Source organism: Triturus cristatus, chromosome 7 (assembly GCF_964204655.1).
Source record: "Triturus cristatus chromosome 7, aTriCri1.1, whole genome shotgun sequence".
NCBI lineage: Eukaryota > Metazoa > Chordata > Amphibia > Caudata > Salamandridae > Triturus > Triturus cristatus.
This window is the reverse complement of record NC_140590.1, coordinates 6986224-7007666: the sequence shown is the minus strand read 5'-3', so window position 1 is coordinate 7007666 and position 21443 is coordinate 6986224.

Sequence of the window (21443 nt, the reverse complement as noted above, 5' to 3'; positions counted from 1 at the left end):
ACACTGTGTTGGTGTCTGAACTATTGGCTTTGTCATGTCTAATGTGCGATTCTGAGCAGTCTGTTTAGCTGTTTTGTCAGCTAAATCATTGCCTTGAGAAATGGTATCAGTAACCTTCGTGTGTGCTTTACATTTCATAATCGATATAGCAGTGGGTAGATGTATTGCGTCTAACAAAGCATGAATGAGGGGTCCGTGCTGAATGTGGGCACCATGGGAGGTTAAATAACCTCTCTCTCGCCACAGCACGCCGAAGTCGTGTACAACTCCGAATGCATAACGTGAGTCAGTGTATACATTAACTTTCTTATTTGTGGCTTGAATACAGGCTTGTGTTAGAGCAATAAGTTCTGCTGCTTGGGCTGACAAAGTATCTATACAATTTGTTTCAATAACTTCAGTGTCTGTTGTGACTGCATACGCGGCCACTAAGTCTCCTGTACTTGCTCTCATGCACGATCCGTCTACATACAACGTCAGGTCTGGATCTAACAATGGAACGTCTGTCAAGTCTTGTCTAGGTTTCGTCTTTATTTCAATGATTTCAACACAATCATGAGCTAGTGGGTCTGTTCCAATTACAGGTAATAGTGTAGCAGGATTCAATGTATTACACCGTCGGATCTCTATGTGTGGTTGAAACAATGTCAGTTCATAACCGGTAAGTCTTGCTATGGTCAAGTGTTGTGTTTGTGTTCGGTTCACAAGAACCTCTACTGCATGTGGTACTTGTACTGTCAATGGGTGTCCTAATACTATGGCATCGCTTTGTCTGATTGCTAAAGCTGTCGCTGCCACTGATTTCAGGCATGCAGGCAAAGCCTGAGCTACGGGATCTAATGTACTGGAAAAATAAGCACATGGCTTGCGTGATCCTGCTTGATCCTGAGTGAGTACTGACAAGGCAGTACCTTCGCGTTCTGTAACAAAAAGTGTAAAATGTTTGCTATAACATGGCGTTGCTAAAACAGGTGCTTGACATAAAGCTTCCTTTAGGCTTTCAAAAGCTTGTGTATGTTCCTGAGTTCAAGGGAGAACAATCGATGTGGCTGCCTCCTGTGTGGTTAACTGAATGAGTGGTTTTGCTAGAAATGCGTACTGAGGGATCCACTGCCTACAATATGAAGTGAGGCCTATGAAAGCCCGCACCTCCTTCTGTGTCTGGGGTATTGACATGTTAGCAATTAACTGGATGCGATCTGGTGTAAGCTGCCTTCCCTCCTTGGACAGCGAGTGACCAAGATAAATAACTCGCTGAACACAGAATTGCAGCTTAGAAGGGGACACCTTGTGCCCCTTGTCGGCTAGGAAATGTAAAACTGTCAGAGAAGCCTTTTCACATTCTGGCTCGCTTCTTGCGGTGATCAGCAGATCATCGACATATTGAAGCAGTGCAGTATTGACTGGCATGTGGATACTGTCAAGTTCTCGTTTCAGTGCTTGGCTGTAGATGCTGGGGCTTTCTGTAAATCCTTGGGGAGCGCGTGAGAATTTAAAGCTGCGCCCATTTAAACTGAATCCGAACAAGTATTGGCTTTCCGGATCTATTGGGACGCTGAAAAAAGCATTCTTGAGATGAATTACAGTAAAAAATGTTGCTTCGGAATCAATTGCTGTCAACAATGATGATATATCAGGGACCACAGGGAATTGTGGTACAATACACTTGTTTAGTTCACGCAAATCAATAACCAATCGGTATACTGGTGGGGCAGTAGGGTCAGTTCGTTTAAGAATCGGAATTATCGGTGAATTACATATATTGGAGTCTGTTTCTATAACTACTCCCTGGGCAATCAGCTCATCAATGATTTTCAGCAAAGCCACTACAGCATCATGCGGTAACTTGTATTGTCGCATTCGTGGTAGTACCACTCCTGCTTTCAATGTAACTCGATAGGGTGTAATGTTCATGCAGCCAACATCCGTAGGGCCTTGTGCCCATAGATGTGCTGGTAAAGTCTGTAGTCGGGGATCCATGTCTCTAGACACATAGTGACCTTTAAAATCCCGCAAAAACAACCTTACTCCTTCCGGAGAACAACATATTATGGCTCCTAGTGCTTTCAGAGTTTTAATTCCTAACAGATTTTCTGGGCATGATTTAGTAAGCAATAAATCTGTAGTTCGTGTCAAAGGTCCTATCGTAAGTGGTAGAGGCTGTGATACTTCATTAACAATAGGTTTTCCCGAAAAACCAAGGGAAACATTTTGAGAGCCTGAGAGGGGTGCCCCTGGAACTTCACTACGTTTTATAGTTGTTCGACTTGCCCCTGTATCGAGTAAGAATTTTCTATCTTGACCTAATAATTCGCTATGTACATAAGGTCCTTCTTGATCTACAGGAATCTCGATAAGCGGTAAGTCAACTTCCCTCTCTAGGCTGGTTCATGCGTAATGCTGATATTCAGGGTATTCATACTGTGCAGTCTGATACATTTGTCGTGTCGTTGTTTGTGTGGCAGTAGCAGGCAACGGTGGTGCAGCTGGCACAAACTGTATGGGTTGCTGTGAGGCTGGCATGGACTGTTGCTGAACTGGCATGGACTGTCCATGCTGCATAGCTCCTTGTTCATTCTGATCTTGTCTAACTAATCGTGGTCTCTCTTTTGCAATACCCGTAGCTATATTACGTTTCAGGACTGGACAATCATGTACATAATGGCCTAGTTGTTTACAGTAATTGCAGGTTCCTTTTACAGGAACTGCAGAATCACCAGAATGTGTCACACCCTTTTTGTGACCATCTGCTGGTACTGTCTGAGAAACTAGCATTTTCATTTTTGTATCCTTCATGCGTCTATGCTCGTGTTCTTGTTCATCCCTAATTCTATTGTGATGATACTGTAACATTTGTAGCATTTGCGACGGAGTGTTACTTTGCCAGGTACTCTCGAATTTCAATATTCTATTCTTCACTGGGGGCAATGCATTTTCCACCAATTTTGTCACAAATAAATGTGGATATGAGTCACTACTTGCTTTTATACCACTATTTATACCAAAACATTTTTCAAATCGAGCATAATAATCGCTTGTGTCTTCATCTTGCTTTTGTTTGCAGGCTGTGATTGCACCCCAATCTTCCTTTTTTGTAGTTAATAAACGTGGCAGTACCTGTACTAGTAAACCTGGTAACAGTTTAACTTTATCCCCGAGCCCCGAACCTGCAGTTCGGCTCCTTTCTTCCTCTGCTAATGCTGTCCAGTCTATCTTTTGGTCTCCTACTTCCCACTCTTTTTCTTTCAGTTTTTCATAAATGCCAGCAGGCAAAAGCACCTTTAATATCGTCATAATATCAGGAAAGGTGTACTCTCCCATCAGTAACATGTCTTTAATTTCTCGGTGGAAACCCGCTGGGTCTTTGTCATGACTAGGTACTACTTTCTTCATTTCTAATAATTCCATTTTTGATATGGGTGTGTAAACAAATACACGGTGAAACTCATTGTCTTCGCCTTTTATTGGGTGCACTTCTCGTAAAGGATTTTGTCTATCCATATAGTACGGCGTTCTTTCTCTGTGGGGCAGCGAGAGAGAATCCGGACTTACAAAAAGGACATACTGTTTACGTGACACTAATATCTCTTTAATTAGCTTATTACTAGAACCTCTCCATCTGTTTGTGAGTAGTTCCGTTAATATATCAGGTAAAGGACCAGGGTCAGCATGTTGGCACTTATATAATATGAGGAGTTGCTGAATCATATAGATTCCAGCTAAGCGTTGTTCATCTGTACTGAGATTGAGAAACGTGTGTGCTACGGTCTCATCACCGTATTTTTCAGGACTGTCAATCCAGTGAACGGCTGATCTGGCTAATTCTTGCTCATCCATGGAATCGAGGAGGTGGTAACCCCTTCGCTCTCGTAGTATCTTATCTGCGGCTTGAAACGAATGTTCAGGAGACTTCAGATTTATTACAGGCGTCGGATACGTTCTGCTGTTTTTTGGGCATACAGAATGTATTGGATCAGGAAAACATCTAGTATTTTCACAGGATCTTCCTCTGCCTACATAGGCTATGGTCTCTGACTGTCTTGCGGAATTCCCTGATTCGGACACTTCATCTTGCTCAAACTCGTCTGTTCCCAATCTTTCTTCATGAATACGCTCTATTTCTTTACGTATTTTTCGGCACATGGCTATTATACAATTTTGCTTATCGTGTCTCCCTTCTGATATATTCTGACTCCATCTTGTAAGAATAAGCATTGCATTCGGGTCTACCCCCGGACGATCTTGATTTCTGATCATACAGTTTATGAGGAAACGTAACAGTTCCCCCTGTATCTCTACTTTCTGGAATTCCATAGCTCTGTTAATACATCCTGGATCTCGTCCTGTTTGAACAAAATGATATATGTTGTCTAGATGCGTAGTCATCCCTGGTAACCTCGCTAAATACTCTGCGGCTCGCCTGATACGTAATGATGCCAGGACCATTTCGTCCTCTTTACCAACCACCGGGTCATATCTACAATTTACAAGGAGTTCCTTAAGCGTACGTTCACTTACGAATTTAGGTGTACGTGAATGTGCTGACTCTTGAAAGACAAGTTTATTTATTCTAGGTGGTGTAAAAGTACTGCTAGCACCTCCCGTGGCCCTATCTGGGGCGTCGGGTGTGAATGGGTTCGTTGAACGTGACACAGCAACTATGGGTGTCGATACCTCTGTAGAGTCGACTGCGGAGACAGATGCGGAAACAGATGTGCTTGCCGACGCTTGTGTCGGAACTTGCTGTTGCACGGGGACAGATACCTGATCCTGACGTTGAACCCCTCCGCCAGACGGTCTATGTGGTGCGGCGTTAGCATACTCGGGAGCTGCGTCATCTAGATATGAGGAAAGAAAAACATCTTCTGCGGTTCTGGGAAGCCCCTTTGGATGTACCTTAATTGGAAATAATGGGGGTGGCAAGTCTTTTGGTATCTCTGGAGCAGCCTTAGGTAATCCTTCGGCTAGTAGGGGATACATACCATTCATAAGAGCATTTCTTTGTCTATTTACTTGTTCTGATCTCACTCGGATACCTTCCTCAATTAATAGATTTTCTTGAACTTTATTTGAACTTTCTTTACTCCTCTCTTCTTGTCTACGTGCTTTTTCTGTTCGTCTATGAGATTCTTTACGCCATAACTCAACAGCGTCTTTCTGTGACTGTCTGACCTTTCTTTTCCATAACTCTTCCTCCACTTTCATGATGCACTCTGCATCCCAGGTTCCCGCTATGGGCCACCTTTGACTTTCCGGTAATCCCTTGGTATAATCTACCCATAGATCAAGAAATAATATGGCATCTAAGCCATGTTTATGGTACATAAAATGCCCTGGAGTGTCCCTAGGAGGAATAGGAACTGCTTCTTCAAGCACCCCTTTTCTGGTAGTAATCTGTCTTAACTTCGAGAAGAGCGGCATATTTACAACTGATCTGATACTTACTCTTGAATTTTCTTAATACGAAAAACACAATAAATGAACAGTGAACAATGAACAGTCATTCATACTACAATATTTTGAATACTTTAAACATTAAACATTAAACATTGTAACAATGATCGACAATGATGACAGTCTGCCTAACTAATCACCACGCTGAATTCTTGACAATAACTGAATTCTTCGGAATACTTGATATACTGCTAAACAGTACATATACACTGCTAAACAGTGCAGACCGGATTTGTGTACCCAAATCCGTCTTGACCGGCACAACCTATGTGCGCGTCAACACGCCTCCCCGGCGATGGTACTCACCGAGTAGCTCCTTGAAACGGAAGGCCTCAGAGAATGGACAGGACTCGATGACTGCGGACAGCGGACCCTCTGGACATCGGGATTTCGGAAAACCTGGTGGGCCTCTGTATACCTCGGATCTTGCTCTCTCAGCTAGGCTCTGGTCGGGATACTTCGCACTTCTCACCGCCTCGTCTGGGTTGATCGCAGCCTCAGTCGCCCCCGCTTGACCGGAGGGAGCTTACAGGAAATCCTGCTGGTACGCGTTTATGGTCCGTCCAGCTGTGGCAGGAGACCGGGCCTGCAACGCACCGCCGGCGCGTGAGATGAGAAAGTGTCCCTATTCGGGCGCCATTATGTGGTAAATAAAATACCGGACTGAATTTCATACGGAATCCTAAAATAAAGTAAAATAGCTCAAAATAACAAGAGGCAGAATCCGTGGTATAAGAGGTTTTCTAAATGGGCTTTATTCCATTCAAAATGGCCGACTCGAGTCGCGGCCTTCAGGTTCCGTCACCACGAGGGTTCAGGAAGTGAAGTACAATAATTTATTGACAGACATGTATTTTTATAATAAGTGCATTACAATGAAACGAATGTAGAAGGCGTAACATTTGATAAGAAGAGTGACAAAACAGGTACGTAATCGAAACTAGGCGTAATAAGGAATAAAAGAAACATGATTGGTTTGCATTATCAGACATAGGTGGATCTATAAGATAATACTTGGCATAGATGCGCGCGCAGCAGCATGACGTGTAATTGACGTGCAACTAGGGGGTGAAGGGGACTTGACATTTAGCTCTACATGTGGAGACGAGAAGTCTGGGGGGTCAAGTCAACCTAATCCCAAATCATATCTACCATCCTATGTTTGGAGAACTATGTTATCCACAAGGAAGGACTCTCGGACAGAATCTATTCTATACTAACTGTGTGTGCGTGTACAAGCGTCTAAGTGTCTATATGAGAAGCGAGGGGCAGAAAACTTTCCATGGCAGCAGGGCTATGAATCACTTGCAGGAGGACGGAAAGGCTGAGTCCTTGCTTGTGAGCTAAAGGAAATGTTTACCTAAATCACTTGACAGGAATGCATCGGCTGAAGAGCAAAATAGATAATTCGAAGGTGAAATACAACTTCTTGGCAGGCAGGCGAAAACTGGCCGAGGCAGACATTGTTAGCTGCACAGGGAGTAGGACAAAGTTCATGGATACAGATGCGAGCTCAAGCTGAAGCTGTCAGAGACAGAGAGCAGGGAAAGGCTTTGAGGACAGAATCGGGCCTACTTGCCTGAACTGTAAAAATGGAGTAACTTAGCCATATAAAGTCGGTGGCCTTTCATACTTAGGAATCGAATATCCAGCCCATTGATGGCGGATCTGACAGAGAACATGTCGACGGAAGACACACATATGTTTGCGTCTTAGAAACTGGAACTGGAGGGAACATACATGTACTTGTAACATGCATATAGAACCGTTGGGGTCCAAGATAGGGGACATAACTGATCAGGAAAATCCACATTTCCACAGCCAGTGTGCCCGATTCCTTTACTTCATAGGCCTCATTGTAGGACTCACTATGGTGCCCTTTCCCCTATTACAGTCCTGAGGAAGAACCCCATGTAAGGTGTTAAACGACCTACATTGTACCTTGGGGTCGAAACGTTGACACTCTTTCCCTTGAGCTAGCCCTAATTGGAACAACAGAGACTCTGTGACTGTGTTTCCTTTGTATGATCTAGCTATTGAATTATATGAACATTATATGTATTTTTGGCGAAATCATTAGGCCATAATTGATTACCTTTGTCACTTGAACTTGGCATTATTTGCATACACGATTTCCTTTACACTCTTTTATCCTCACGAAAATCACCCACCTCCTCTCCTTTTCTTTCCCTGTCCTTCTGGGCACTTAACATGTATGAAATTGAACTTTGATATATGTATTAATGTATTTTTTCGAATGAAGCAGTGTGATTAAATAACACTTGCTGCCTAGCATTGTCATACATTGTTGTCAATTCTGTGTGACTATAACGTTTTTATGTATTTTCTGTCTAAATATTGTTTGCTGGGACCATTCTATATTGTACTGATAGCTACCCAGGTCCCAGCACCATTGGGTTTACCCCTTTATGTATAAAATCTGTCAAGAAGCATGCTGACAAGGTGGAACGCTGGGAGTGACCCTCTGAGCGCACCCCTCTGGAGGGGGCGAGGGGGGTCCTATTGATACCCTGAACATCCCCTTGCAGGTGGGTGGACTCACTCAGTGCACCAGCATGCAATGGAGTCTCTCAAGCACTTAAAAGGGCTGGTGGGTTGATGCCTAAAAAGTGAACATTTGAGCGGGTGCTTCAAAGCTGCTCTGTATTTGACTTGAATGCGCTGCCCTCGGGGCAGAGCAAGATTACACCTGCCCTGCGGGCAGCGCATTCAATCTAATGCAGCACAAGCTCCTTGTTTCCTCCTGGCGCACACATTGAAAGGTGCTCCCAGTTCTAACAAGGAAAATGCGCTGCCGGGTGTAAGACCTGGGGTCACCGGGCCCTAAGGGGGTAACGTGACTCGAGCGGTTGGGCACCCAAAGGCTTATGTGTAAAGCGACCATACAACACACACATCCTCTGAAGCAGGAAACGCACACAATAAGGGGCGCCACACAGTAAGATCAATTCAAATTAATCAGTTTTATCTAATCAAATGATATGCAAGCACAGTTCCTTAGATGGCAATGGACATCCCTTGAACACATTAGCACTAGAATCACCAGCATTTCATTATGGTCACATAGGCAGTACCTGAATACCTTTGCGTCAGATTCACCAGTGATTTATTAGCATGCAGTAGGCCACACTTGTATACCTTAGCGTCAGATTCCAGGGCGCTTCATCATAGCTCCAGTGGCAATACTTGGCGAACCTGGGGGAGCGGTAACTACAGCGGTTAATCAGAGCGCCGCGCCCCTCCCACCACTAGTGTCTCACTCTGCCGTGGGGACCACGCGCGGTGACTATCAATTATCAGCGCTTTGAAATTGGGCTGGGAAACTTAGTGCCACCTCAGAAACTAATAGCGCGTCAAGGCAGGACGCGAGCATATCTCAAAAGGGGTCCCGACCACTGAGAGCGGTTCCAAAGAGACCTTCAATTTAGTCCCAGTCTTGCCACTTGCCTGGCAAGACTTACAGGTCTTACAAAAGGTGTCTGAGGCAATTCTCATCCTGGGCCAATAAAAATGTGGGACCAACCGCGCAAAGGTTTTGTCCTGACCCAGATGTCCGGCTAAGGGTATCTCGTGCGCTAACTCCAGCAGGAAGGCCCGGTAGCATTGGGGGACCACTATGGCCCTCGAAGACCCATGCACCGGCACCTTAGGATCACTGTACAGGAGACCATCCTCCCAATACACATGATATCCGCCCGCCTCCTGACTGGCCACTTGGGCTTCGGCCTGCCGCCGCATGCCTTCAAGCGTGGGGCACGCCCTTTGTGCCTGACAAAATTCCTCCCGGGTAGGTCCTCTTTCCACATGCCAGTCAGCAAGGGTCGGCAAGTCCCCCACGGGAACGACATCCACCTCCGCGGACTCCGGGGGCACCTCTGCGGCCTCCCCATCCATCTCACGGGGCATGTCCTCTACCACCTTCTTCTCTCCACACTTGGCGTTGGGTTGGGCCATGATTCCAGGCTCCAACCCGGGGTGAGTTCCATGCCGGGCAGCCATGGACCGCATGACTACGCAAGTCCACCCTGGTAATCCCAGCATCTCGGTATGAGCTCGAAACTCAATATCTCTCCATTTGGTGTGCAACAGGTCGTTCCCAAGCAATGCATGTCAAACGTGAATCTGAAAGTCTCACATATGACACACTACTATACTGGTAAAGCCTGACAACAGAGCATACTGTAACACAAATATACACATTACTCTTTACTGTTTGTCACATGTGATCTAGTATGTGCACTCTGCCCGTGGCTGATGATACCCCTTCGAGCCACCAATACCCAGGCCAAAAGGCAGCACAATAATGCACACACACAGACACCGGGGGCATCGTGTAACACACATTTGTTTTTTGATGTTAGCATAAGCGCTTTAGAAGTAAAACGCCATCTTGCCACTTTGCTGCGTTTGCACACGACACTGCAGGTAGCTGCTATTACAAGAAAAACTGCTTGCTTGCTTTTTCTTCAACATGAGAACGGTCTGTTGTTCACATCCCTAGACGTGCACCGCGACCTTAGTCTGAACACTGTGTTCAGAAGCCATCAAGGTCAAATAACAATGTATGCTTGTGAATTCAGGTTGATCGGCCCAGGCTCTAGGCATAACACGCACACAGCTGCAAATATCTGAAACTCGGGTGCCTTTAATATTGCATTTGCATGCATGATTCAGACACTTGGAGAAAACCTTTCCAGACACAGAGAGCAGAGCTGATCCTGTGATGTGATTCACCTAAGCTGATATTTACGGGATGGGGTTCCCAATTCAAGCCTAGAAACTTTCGATTAGTTTACAAAACTAGTTTACTAGCGAAGGGAGGGTGGTTGTTTTCCACTATCATTTGTAATATGATTTCTCCCTTCATTTTCCATGGTATTGTAACAATGCTGATGGTTTTGTTTTTAATCATTTGTCTGCTTATACTAGCCAAAGTACTGCACCTTAGAGCATGTAGTTGAAAATAAACATTTTAAACTTTACCGTGTCTCTGATTACTCTTGTTGTGGACTGATATGAGAATAATAACGAAAAGGTGTTTCTGATTCCCACCATTCCTGAGAGTACTCTTTGGGGCAGATTTACAAGCCCTTTGCACCTCTTTCACGCCGCCGTTGCGCCACTTTTGTGACGCAGCGGCGGCGCAAAACCAGCGCCATGCTTCAGGGTATTTACAACGTGACGCATCTGAGAGATGCGTCCCTTTGCAAAGCCCTGCGCCAGAAGTAGGCGTTCCTGTGGGGGGGGGGGCGTTCTTTGCAGGAATGCCTCCTAAAAGTGGCTGAGTGAAATCTACAAGATTTCACTCAGTCACTTTTGAGCCCATGCTGCGTCAAAGCCCTGCGCCTGCTTGAAGCAGGCATAAGGATTGACGCAGCATTGTGAAGATAGGGCACCCCAGAGCTTCGCTGGAGCTGCGTCGCGCTTGCGATGCAACTCCAGCAATGCGCTGCATATACGAAACAGATGTGTCACGCATCTGTCTGTTTTTGCCCGATGGTGCGCCGCATTGTAAATGCGGCGCATCCATGGTGGCGGAGCAGTGACGCATAATAACTGGTGCATCCCTGCTGATATGCAGGGATGCGCCAGTTATTGTAAATCTGCCCCTAAGTCGCTTGTTCTGGGTTGTCTAATCATTGGTAGCTTCGAGATGATACAGAGAACAAATGAGACACTGATGCTAGTCGGATAGGGGTTCTGGGTCCTGAGCTGATGTTTTTGGTACACCACAATTCCCTAAGGTCCTGGTTTCCTGTGCATAGTTCTGTGCATGAGCAGAATCCCTGCAACAGCAGAAGAGGTGTCCCTCATCAAACGCTTTAGAGAGAATGACTAACATGGGTGGGGTCCTCCAACTGGTCCAATGGGAAATGTTATGAACCAATCAAATGCTTTTATTTAAGGTCACATGGCAATCGCGCACCGAGCGCCAAGGAGGACGCACCCGACTCAATTTTGGGAAAATATATTTACAATAATATAAGTTTATTACAGTTAGAAATGTATAAATGTTTAAAATATTTTAGATTATCGCTTGCTCTCATATACACTTTAAACTTATTTAGATATAGTTTTGAGACATAAAAAAAAATGAGGGAATGGCGTACCCGGCGCGACCCCACACGTCTATGATGTAACACAGGGCCTGGCAGCGTGCACACGTCGCATACACAATGCACAGCGGGAACTACCCCATACATCCATGACGTTACGCACGGCTTGGTACTGCGTACCCGTCACATACCAAAGTAGCAGCTGGCGCGACCTCATACATATATGATGTTACGCAGGACGTGGTGCCACGAATCCGTTGGATACGAATTGCGCATCATTTACGAGTTTAGCAATATGGCGGATAGGATTCGCTTGCTGATGGAGCATGGTACACTACCGGTAAGGGACTCCAGTTTTCTCAAAAAAAAAAAAAAAAAAATATACATATTTTTTTTGAAGATATCAAACATTACATAATTTTTAAAGTTAAAAAAAAGGATTTTAGAGTTCCAAAATATTACAAAAAAAAATAGAAAAAATATAGGTTTTATAAAAATTTAAATATGAAATTAACATTTAAAAAACCTTTGAAATTCACTGAAAAAACCATAGGTTTTAGACACGTTATAGTTAGAAATTAGCATTTAAAAAACCTTAGAAATTCACTGAAAAAACCATAGGTTTCAGGGCTGTTATAGTTAGTTGGACATTGCACTCATATAAAACAAGTGAAATTCCCCCTGCCCATATTCCGGATGCCGGCAGAATGAAGGGATCCTGTGATCAGCGCGCAGCGATTCAGCACCGCTATTTCATTTGAGGCTTTTGCGATCGCCGGTGAGCAATTGGTTCCCCGGTGCGCCTCGAATTACCATATAGCAGAATTGTATGCCGGATGGTTCCTAGCCGACGAATATGGGCAGGAATTTTAATAATATGGTTCAGATTTGGAAGGGACATGCTGGAAGTTTCCGCGTTGTGCGTGTTGATGCCGCTCTCTAGCATTTCGAGCCAGTGTGCCCGATTCCTTTACTTCATAGGCCTCATTGTAGGACTCACTATGGTGCCCTTTCCCCTATTACAGTCCTGAGGAAGACCCCCGTGTAAGGTGTTAAACAACCTACAATGTACCTTGGGGTCGAAACGTTGACACTCTTTCCCTTGAGCTAGCCCTAATTGGAACAACAGAGACTCTGTGACTGTGTTTCCTTTGTATGATCTAGCTATTGAATTATATGAACATTATATGTATTTTTGGCGAAATCATTAGGCCATAATTGATTACCTTCGTCACTTGAACTTGGCATTATTTGCATACACGATTTCCTTTACACTCTTTTATCCTCACGAAAATCACCCACCTCCACTCCTTTTCTTTCCCTGTCCTTCTGGGCACTTAACATGTATGAAATTGAACTTTGATATATGTATTAATGTATTTTTTCGAATGAAGCAGTGTGATTAAATAACACTTGCTGCCTAGCATTGTCATACATTGTTGTCAATTCTGTGTGACTATAACGTTTTTATGTATTGTCTGTCTAAATATTGTCTGCTGGGACCATTCTATATTGTACTGATAGCTACCCAGGTCCCAGGACCATTGGGTTTACCCCTTTATGTATAAAATCTGTCAAGAAGCATGCTGACAAGGTGGAACGCTGGGAGTGACCCTCTGAGCGCACCCCTCTGGAGGGGGCGAGGGGGGTCCTATTGATACCCTGAACATCCCCTTGCAGGTGGGTGGACTCACTCAGTGCACCAGCATGCAATGGAGTCTCTCAAGCACTTAAAAGGGCTGGTGGGTTGATGCCTAAAAAGTGAACATTTGAGCGGGTGCTTCAAAGCTGCTCTGTATTTGACTTGAATGCGCTGCCCTCGGGGCAGAGCAAGATTACACCTGCCCTGCGGGCAGCGCATTCAATCTAATGCAGCACAAGCTCCTTGTTTCCTCCTGGCGCACACATTGAAAGGTGCTCCCAGTTCTAACAAGGAAAATGCGCTGCCGGGTGTAAGACCTGGGGTCACCGGGCCCTAAGGGGGTAACGTGACTCAAGCGGTTGGGCACCCAAAGGCTTATGTGTAAAGCGACCATACAACACACACATCCTCTGAAGCAGGAAACGCACACAATAAGGGGCGCCACACAGTAAGATCAATTCAAATTAATCAGTTTTATCTAATCAAATGATATGCAAGCACAGTTCCTTAGATGGCAATGGACATCCCTTGAACACATTAGCACTAGAGTCACCAGCATTTCATTATGGTCACATAGGCAGTACCTGAATACCTTTGTGTCAGATTCACCAGTGATTTATTAGCATGCAGTAGGCCACACTTGTATACCTTAGCGTCAGATTCCAGGCCGCTTCATCATAGCTCCAGTGGCAATACTTGGCGAACCTGGGGGAGCGGTAACTACAGCGGTTAATCAGAGCGCCGCGCCCCTCCCACCACTAGTGTCTCACTCTGCCGTGGGGACCACGCGCGGTGACTATCAATTATCAGCGCTTTGAAATTGCGCTGGGAAACTTTGTGCCACCTCAGAAACTAATAGCGTGTCAAGGCAGGACGCGAGCATATCTCAAAAGGGGTCCCGACCACCGGGAGCGGTTCCAAAGGGATCTTCAATTTAGTCCCAGTCTTGCCACTTGCCTGGCAAGACTTACAGGTCTTACAAAAGGTGTCTGAGGCAATTCTCATCCTGGGCCAATAAAAATGTGGGACCGACCACGCAAAGGTTTTGTCCTGACCCAGATGTCCGGCTAAGGGTATCTCGTGCGCTAACTCCAGCAGGAAGGCCCGGTAGCATTGGGGGACCACTATGGCCCTCGAAGACCCATGCACCGGCACCTTAGGCTCACTGTACAGGAGACCATCCTCCCAATACACATGATATCCGCCCGCCTCCTGACTGGCCACTTGGGCTTCGGCCTGCCGCCGCATGCCTTCAAGCGTGGGGCACGCCCTTTGTGCCTGACAAAATTCCTCCCGGGTAGGTCCTCTTTCCACATGCCAGTCAGCAAGGGTCGGCAAGTCCCCCACGGGAACGACATCCACCACCGCGGACTCCGGGGGCACCTCTGCGGCCTCCCCATCCATCTCACGGGGCGTGTCCTCTACCACCTTCTTCTCTCCACACTTGGCGTTGGGTTGGGCCATGATTCCAGGCTCCAACCCGGGGTGAGTTCCATGCCGGGCAGCCATGGACCGCATGACTACGCAAGTCCACCCTGGTAATCCCAGCATTTCGGTATGAGCTCGAAACTCGATATCTCTCCATTTGGTGTGCCACAGGTCGTTCCCTAGCAAGCACCCCACAGGCAAGGCAGGGCTCACCGCAACTTTCAGTAGGCCTTTGACTCCTCCCCACTCAAATGGAACACGAGCCACTGGATAGTGACTCACACTGCCGTCAGCCAATACGGCCGGATGGAACTCCTCGGGGACTACTTGGTCTGGGGACACCAGCCGCTTCACTACGGTGGTCATGCTGGCACCTGTGTCCCTCAGAGCCTCCACCTCCTCCCCGTTAACTCTCACCCTCTGCTGGTATTTAGCAGTGTTCGGGGGCAGGGACACTACGGGGACCACCTCTCTATCCCCGAGTGAAACCAGGGTCAGGCCTGTCCACTCCCCTTCCCTATCTAAGGGCCGCTCCACCCCAAGCGCTACACTACTCACCCCGGGGCTCTTCCCGCCCGTTGGGGCTGGGGGTCTCTTGCGACACTTGGAATCTCCTTTGTAGTATCCAATCTCCCCACATTCATGGCACCTCACAATCCTTGGCTGCTGACTCCTGTCAGGGTAAGTGGGTTTTGTGGAACTGGACGGGGGTGGGGTTCCTACTCCCTTCCCAAAATTATTTTGGGAGCCTTTCGAGAACTCCACCTTTTTATCTCCCCCCTCTTTCTTCTGGGGGAAACCCTGTCCGCCTTTTGAGCCATCTCCCCCGGGGCCCTTGTGAGACACCCGGGTGCTCACCCAAATATCTGCCTCCTCCGCAAGCTCACGGGGATCCATCAACTTGCGGTCCACCAGATGTTGGCGCAGCTCTGGAAAGCACTTATCCAAGAGGTGCTCCCTTAAAAAAAGATTGTACAACCCTTGGTAGTCCGGCACCTCGCTGCCACGCACCCAACTATCTAGTGCCTTACGGGCATGTCAAAAAAATCCACCCAAGTCTCTGTGGACAGCTTATGGCTGCCACGGAACTTCTGCCTGTACCTCTCGTGGTTGAGACCAAATTTCTTGAGTAAGGCCTCTTTCATGGGGGCATACCTGACCTGATCCGCCTTGGCTAAATATAACAGGGTGTCCCTGACATTGGGAGGTATATAGCGATACAAGCCACCTCCCCAATTGCTCTCAGGTACCCCATGGGCTGTCAAGGCCACCTCGTATGCCTCCAACCATTTGGCAATATCATCCCCCACTGTGTAGCAGGCAATTACTTCTTTGGGTAATTAAAATTTTGACTCATGGGACTCTCTTGGTACGCTGCCACCATTGTCCTTATTGGACGCATTTAACTGGAGGGCGCGCAGCTCCAACTCCTTCAGCTGAAGCTCATGCGCCATCTTCTTCTCCTCCATTGCCCATCTCTTGTTTTCCCTTTCTCTCTCTCTCTCTTGTTCCAATTTGGACAATTCCCTTTCTCTCTCTTGTTCCAATTTGGCCAGCTCCCACTTTAACTGGCTCTCCTCCCTCCTTTCCTCATATTCCTCTGGAGACGCGCTTCTCCTAGACCCTGTCCTACTACTGGCCCCAGAACGTCTCCCTGGTGGCACACCTTCAGACTCATCTACATTGAGAATGCCTAGTACCTCCTGCGCATTCTCCTCCTGAGGTGCATCCTGCGCCTCCTGTCCCTCATCCTCTCTCCCTTCTGGGTGGGCCTCTACCCATGCCCTTAAGGCGGTACGGAGTTCCGGTCCTTTGGCCTTCCGCACCCCAGGCCCCCCCATCCCCTGCCCGAACTCTCTCAGTTGCTTTACAGTGTACCCCTCGAGGTCAGCTAACCGGATTTCCATCGTGACAGGTGGGGACCTAGATACTAAGGAAGAAACATTCTAGGATATGGGTGACAGTTGCAGCTAACCAGGATTTTACACCCTCAGTCTGGACAGTGGAATCAATAAATGCAGCAATAACAGTTGCAGAGCTTAAATACAGTCTGCGTTTAATTGTGGCGCCCTCCGCTTCACGGAAGGTTGCTGTATGGTCACAGGTCCTAATCCAATTCCACCGCTGCCACCAATGTAAGACCTGGGGTCACCGGGCCCTAAGGGGGTAATGTGACTCGAGCAGTTGGGCACCCAAAGGCTTATGTGTAAAGCGACCATACAACACACACATCCTCTGAAGCAGGAAACGCACACAATAAGGGACGCCACACAGTAAGATCAATGCAGATCAATACGTTTTATCTAATCAAATGATATGCAAGCACAGTTCCTTAGATGGCAATGGACATCCCTTGAACACATTAGCACTAGAATCACCAGCATTTCATTATGGTCACATAGGCAGTACCTGAATACCTTTGCGTCAGATTCACCAGTGATTCATTAGCATGCAGTAGGCCACACTTGTATACCTTAGCGTCAGATTCCAGGGCGCTTCATCATAGCTCCAGTGGCAATACTTGGCGAACCTGGGGGAGCGGTAACTACAGCGGTTAATCAGAGCGCCGCGCCCCTCCCACCACTAGTGTCTCACTCTGCCGTGGGGACCACGCGCGGTGACTATCAATTATCAGCGCTTTGAAATTGGGCTGGGAAACTTAGTGCCACCTCAGAAACTAATAGCGCGTCAAGGCAGGACGCGAGCATATCGTTACCCCGGGCCTGACTAGCACTTCGGAGCAGAGCTTGAGCACACAGCGCTACTCGTAATCACAAGGCATTAGGCACTTCAGAGCATAACTGGGGAACACAGGGTTACTCGTAATCATAAGCATTAAACATTTCAGAGTAGAACTCGGGAACACAGCGCTTCTCGTAATCATGAGACATTAGGCACTTCTGGGCAGAATTTAAGAATACAGCGCTTCTCGTAATCATGAGACGTTAAGCACTTATGAGCAGAACTTAAGAATACAGCGCTTCTCGTAATCATGAGACATTAAGCACTTATGAGCAGAATTTAAGCAAGCGGTCCCCTTCTACGCAGCAGTCCCAAAGCAAGGGGGGGGAAATCCCACGGAAGGGAGTCAGAGTCTCCGATGCACTGAGGGAATCCCACGGAGGGGAACCCGAGTCTCAGAGTGCGGTGCCGCTCCCACTCGACAGGGGGCGCACCGGGTCCTTCCCAAGCCTCCCGGGGAGCAAGGGGGTGAGTCCCAGGCCTACACACGGCCACGCTACCTCCCAGCCCCCAGGGGTTACCTTGATCTCGGCGTCCGGGTCTCGGGCGACACTCGGGGGTTCCTTTCGGCTTCAGGCCCCGCTGTCAGCTTGCTCAGCGGCGGGGGCGGTGACGCGCAGGCCGCCCTCGTCACGTGGGGCTGTAGACGCCTTCCCGGCCTTCCGCGACTCACTCAGACGCTGCGACGGCAGCGGCGGGGCCCCGGGCTTCTTCGCGGGCCCCGACTCGATGAGGAGCAACTTCTGGTCCCTGGGCCGCGGCGGTGAGCACGCTTCCGGTCCCCACGCCGGGGGGGGGGGGATACAAATTAAGCGGGATACCAGCGAGCTCAGAGCTCAGCGTGGGACTGGCTTAGGGGATCCCAGGCAAGGTCGGGGAGCGCAGGGGTCACAGCGCTAGTACCTGGTTGATCCCCAGCCGTCCAGCAATTAGTCGTAGCTTAGGTTTTAATAAGGAGCTTCAGCATTAGATCTCAGCATTCAGTTTCAGCATGAAGTTCCAGCGTTTAGTTTCAGCATTCAGTTTCAGCATGAAGATTCAGCATAAAGTTTCAGCATTCAGTCTTAGCAGTCTTACTGGCGCAGATGTCTCTGGCGCCCTTCGGGGTTCTGTTCCTTGGGGGGTAGGGATTGAGTTGGTGACTAGATCCCTCTTAGTCAAGCTTGGCAGAGGGTCCCTGGGTTCTCCTATCGCTGGGCAAGATCAGTGGGCTGTTCAGGATCCCTCACTCACTTAAGAGGCAGTACCTAAGTCTTGTCACTCTCAGAGGCATAAGTCCCTGGCTAGGCCCTACCGCCTAAAACTCCTGCGTGGATTCCCCAGCTCTGCTTTACCCCAACTGGCCAACTGCCTAGAAAAAGCTCCCTCCCTCACTTAAGTAGCCCTAGGTCAGGTGACCTCTAGCCAAGGCGGCAAAAGTAAAAACCACTCCTCCCTTCTAGAAGGTTCCAGCACATTCCAGGAGCTTCCCCATTCTACCTATGGGACAAAAAAGGCGGGCTGGTGTCGCTACATTGTTGTGGGGTCCAGCTCCTGGCAGCTAGGGTGCTACTAATGAAGACCACTCTGCAGTAGCAGGGGCCTGTGGCAGCCATCTTGGGAGAAGGGAGCACCTGCACCTTAACACTGATTGGCAATGAAAAGGCGCCCGGAGACCTAAGTCCAACATCAAAATGAGGGTGGAAAAAATGAGGCACGATCAAAAATAGATGGGGAGACCACCCTAGGGCTGACAGGTCTAACACCGGGGTTGAGCTCAAATTACAATTATTGAAACCTTTGACTGGACCTAAAAATGCAGTTGTATTATTACTTGCGGTTGATGCAATTTGGCCCCCCATAATAAACCACTTTCAGGAGTGGTGTTTAGGGTGTTACACCCCCGTGATAAATGTATTATGTAGTATATAGTTGAATTCAAGTGCTTTAAGTCTGGTAAATTTGCCTCCGACTTTGGAGGTTGTTCTTTACAGTTAATCTAATTGGCCACTGTTAGAAATGGGATTTCTGGTTGGCCAGGGCTTGCGCCAAAGCCAGGCAGAAACCACCACTCTAGTCAGGGCTGGGGAGTTACACGCCAAAGATAACCCCTGCTCACCCCCTTGGTAGCTTGGCACGAGCAGTCAGGCTTATCCCGGAGGTCATGTGTAAAGCATTTGCGCACGCACCCAGCAACAACACCCAAGGCCCACCACAAAAGAAACTCCACACAAGGTTATATCAAAAATAGCCTTTGTATTCTCATAACACATTAGAATAGTAAGCACATATTATACATGGTGCCACCTGGCACTAGTTCATATTTACAAGGGATTATTTACACCTGACAGGGCCAACTAGACCACTGTCAGAACCATCACAAAGTGAACTTAGTAAATGCAGAACATATCATAAACCTAGAACACAACCAGTAACTACTGGTAACCACTGTATTCAGCATCAACCTGTAACATAAACCACATTATGCACAGTATCACATTAGGCACGAATACATTCTGCGCCAACCTCACCAGCATAAACACATTATGCAATTCTCTCATAAGTCTAAACGCATTAGACCCTGACCTCCTAAGTAACTCACATTCGGAAATAATCACACAGTGAAACATAATCTCACTGGCATAAACCATAATATTCAAAACCTTCTAATCATAAGAACCACATTTAGGGGTACAGAACAGGGTGCGTAAATCATACTACATACATTACATTTCCTAGCACCCTATAAATCACATTTAGCGCATAGTCTCCTCAAAAGGGGAGAGGAGTTGGCCTAACGGTTAGGGCGCTCGACCTCGGACCTGGGGTAACTGGGTTTGAGTCTCGGTAACGAAGCTAAAACATCCTGTGATTCTGGGCAAATCACTTAATCTCCCCGTGCCTAAAAAAAAAAAAAAAAAATTAATGTGTGTTCTCATGTAACGTAACTGGTGCTATGTAAAGCGCTCTGATACCTGATTGGATTCGGGTCGAGTTCGCGCTATATAAAACTCTGCAAAAAAAAAGACCATAGTAGACATAAATCACATTAGGGCCTGGCGCCCTACAACCCTCACAGTCCCCCTGGCCAACTGGCCATCTCGGGGGGCTCAAATGCCCTATGTCCAAATGTCAGGGCTGCTGCCTATGCAGCGAAAGTCAAGGGTGCGCCCTGCGCAAATCTAAACGTTGCAGCTGGCACTAAGTGCTGTGCAGCTGTGAAGAAAAGTACTGGGGCAGAGAAGTGCATCTCACTCCTAACTTCAAACATGCCCCCCAAGGAATGAATAACTTAAACGGTGCAGCTGCCCACTACTTGCTGGGCAGCTGGGAATGTTAAAGTGCGGCATGGGCTCTCAGTGGCCCTTAAAACAAATGTGACCCCTTCTTTGGAGCCACACGGGGCTCTCAAAGTAATTATGCGTGAAACAGAACTTGCCCACCCAATGCGTGGCAGCCGCCCCTAAGCAAGCGGGGCAGCTGTAACTGAAAGAAATAGGGGCCAGCACTACGGCACCCTCTGGCCCTCACGGGGCTTGTAAATAACCGTGCCTAGACATTAGAGCGGCCCGCAAAGGCAGTTCCGCTCATGAGGAACATCCCACAGATGCCTGCACGGTGTCCCGCCCAGCCCTCACTCACCGGGGCTGACGGGGCACTCCTCCGGCAACTCTCCGCACTTCGCCCTGGCCCAGGAACTTTTCTATGGAGCCCGCGAGGCTCCATCGGCACTTCCTTTCCAGCGCCAGGCCTCCCCACAGCTCACAGGAGCCCTGTGTCGGCCTATGACTCTCGCGCCTCTTCCAGCCCTGCCGCAAGCCCCGCCCCGGTCACAGGCAGAATTGTCTGACTTCCGGGCGGCCGCTGCTCGGCCACAGTGGCCGCAACTTCTCCAGGCGGCAATGAGGGGTAGGCTCCCTCGGAATTGAAAATATACAGCGGGGTGGGCAACCGCGAAAGGCACCGCGATGCGGGGTGGGCACCCATATAAAAAGAAAAACTCAGCAGAAACGCGGGGTGGGCACCCGCAAAGCATCGAGCAGAGCGGGGGGAATCCCTACGTGGGGATTCCCTCGACATGAACGCCCAGCGCTGCAAGGATTAAATAAAGCGCTCTTCAG